Source organism: Xenopus tropicalis, chromosome 5 (assembly GCF_000004195.4).
Source record: "Xenopus tropicalis strain Nigerian chromosome 5, UCB_Xtro_10.0, whole genome shotgun sequence".
Classification (NCBI taxonomy): Eukaryota; Metazoa; Chordata; class Amphibia; order Anura; family Pipidae; genus Xenopus; species Xenopus tropicalis.
Genome location: NC_030681.2, coordinates 31,994,972 through 31,997,739, shown reverse-complemented (window position 1 = coordinate 31,997,739; position 2,768 = coordinate 31,994,972). Strand labels below are relative to the sequence as shown.

At 38.3% G+C, this 2,768-nt stretch overlaps 1 long non-coding RNA gene across 1 annotated transcript; it reads right to left on the bottom strand.

The window, feature by feature from the left end:
• Positions 1-213: 213 nt before the first annotated feature.
• Positions 214-2,541, bottom strand: LOC105947326. The gene is made up of 3 exons (XR_001924533.2): positions 1,166-2,541; positions 632-853; positions 214-240 (listed from the first exon to the last, which is right to left on the bottom strand). It is a non-coding gene; the product is annotated as an uncharacterized LOC105947326 (long non-coding RNA).
• Between the last annotated feature and the right edge of the window lie 227 nt (positions 2,542-2,768).

Here is a 2,768-nt window from a genome sequence, read left to right as displayed (position 1 = left end):
CTAAATGTAATAAATGGAAAAAAATATTGCAGTAACTGAGCTCCTATTATGTTTAGGCCAAGCAGTGATTCCCTGATTCAGTTAATAAATGGGCACTTACCTCGCCAATAGCCATTCTGTAAAGGATCACTCCAAGAGCCCACCAGTCCACCGATCTGGTGTAGTTTCTGGTGAAAATTTCTGGAGCCATATATGGTACAGTTCCACAGTGGCCCCAGATATCGTCCCTGTAGCCAATTCCTTGAATACAAACAGAAACATTTCATTAGTAGATTTGTTGAGATTAAAAGATCATTTATCTAATATAAAGATTAACTTGAAACCTGAACTATTGGTTTTATAAAAAATGAGGAACGTCACCGCCATGTTGGCGTGAAACAAAGAATCTGAGGGCAGGCTCTCATTAGTGAATTTGTATCTGCATGGTGACTGGAGTCTTTATGGGGCTTTAAACATGACTGTAACAATACTAATAATGCTGGATAATATACTCCTGCATTATCCATCTAGTGGGGCCACTATGCTGCGGACCCTGAGAAAGTGCCTACAATATAATGAACTCTATTAATTATGAACATAAAGTTCTAATATGAACCCGTATGTCCAATGTCATTGTACACAGCCATCTTACCTTCTATGCTAAGACCAAAGTCTGCTATTTTGGCATATCCTCGGCCATCCAGAAGGATGTTTTCTGGCTTTAAATCTCTGTATTGAGAGAACAGACACTGTTAGCCGGCCCAATTACCATATCAGACATTTCTAGGACTAAAGGAAATTCTCCACTTACCTATGAACGATCTTGTTTTCATGTAGGAACTTCAGCCCGAGGACAATGCAGGAGGAGAAGAACCTACAAGGGTCAAAAAGAGAAAAGTCACCTTTTTATGAATGCAATATTGAGTATTTATCTATACGGGTAAAAACCGGTAGCAATTGTTGGGCCTAGGCCCTCACTAAGCCTTTGCTTTGTTTCATGGTAATGAAAGCACAACCATGGCAATAACATGTTCCTATATGCCCTCGCTTGATAAAGGAAAAGAAGCAACCGCCCATGTTCACTGTATTGATTGGACAGTAATTACAATACTATTTATGTGCAGTGTTATGGCTACTATAAGGCTATCACTTGTGTGACCCTCTATAAAAGCCCAGTAGTACTTACGTAGTTCTCTCCAGCGATATGGCACCTTGTTTCAGTTGGGACTCCAAGTCCCCTCCCTTAGCGTAATCCATAGCGAAGCAGATATGTTGTCTGGTTATGAAGGAGGCGAATAAACCGACAACAAAAGGATTCTGCTTCTGCTTTGCCATAAGAAGGATGCGCTGCTCCAGAAGAATGCTGCAAAATAAAGCCATGAAACATTTATAGAAGAAAATTACATAGGTGGGACATCTACACCATGAATGTAGTGAATGTAACTCCCATTTATACTAATGGCACTATAACACGTATACAAGTGCAAGCACAGAATATAGTGGCACCATCACCCACCCTGTGCCCAAATACACTAATCAGGCCCTTTGGTTGGTTCTAAGGTTTAGGGTGAAATCATTTCACTTTGACCAATGGGAGGTTACTTGTTGCATATTTATAATTAGCCAATCCTACTAAATCCCTATAGTAATAATTAATTAGGGGCATAACTATCAATATCCCAACAACTTATCAATCAGTGGATTTTTTTTAATACAATTGTGTTTTTTTCCTTGTGTATTTATAAACAATCATCAGTTCTGAAGATCAGATCCCTACTGACTCAATTGCGTCATGGCAGTCGTTAGAAAGAATGGTTTTCTATGCAAAGTGTTGTTTTTTTATGATAAATCTCAACAAGTAAAAGGATAAATTGTGATTATGAAAATCACCTCAGGGTGGCAGATTTACAATTTAAGTTTAAATAAATCTGTTAAAAATAAGCCAATGGCACTTTATGAGAGAATGTTATATCAATAATGGAATCTGTATATCTTCTGGAACAGATATAAAACATCTGCCTGTAGGAATGTTCCAGACTATACACACAAATACTTATTGTTTGCGGTTTCCCCATTTAACTGACCTTCTATATTTAAATATAGTTTTGACTGCAGTCTTTGGTTGAGTCTTGATGGCTACAATTCTCCTGGTTTCTCTGTGTTGTGCCCGATATACCTGAAATAAGAGAGAGACCCCCATTATTATGCCTTTGTTCCAATAACCCCCCACCCCATATCTAGGGGGCCAGTAACTCACCTTGCCAAAAGCACCAGCACCCAGTTCACATTGTAGTTTGAAATCAGCCATAGTTGTCTGATTCCTGAGAGAAAACAAGAATGAAATATAATCTCAGTTACTTTATGGTTGACCTGTGTGTGTCAGGCAAACCAGAAGATAGAAAGATAGAACAAATCTTTATTACATCTTAGATACAGGCCCGCATCTATTTTCTTAATGCATGTGCCCCTGACGAAGGCCCCTCCCTGTGAGGATGAAACGCGTTGGGTTTTTGTATCTAAGATGTAATAAAGGCTTTTCTATTTTACCATAACAACCTCAGTATCAAAATAAAAACCCAATATCCTACCTTGCGTCCACCTTTACGTGTTTTAGTGCTCTATCAATCTCTCTGATCATTTCACAGTAACAATTTCTAGCCTAGAGAAGGAGATGAAACACCATTAATTCAGATAAAAGTCTCACTTGGGCTAATGATACCATACAGTGTAGTCTAATCTTACGTATATCTCTATAAAGGATATTATGTGCCATAATCATTCTTATAGTA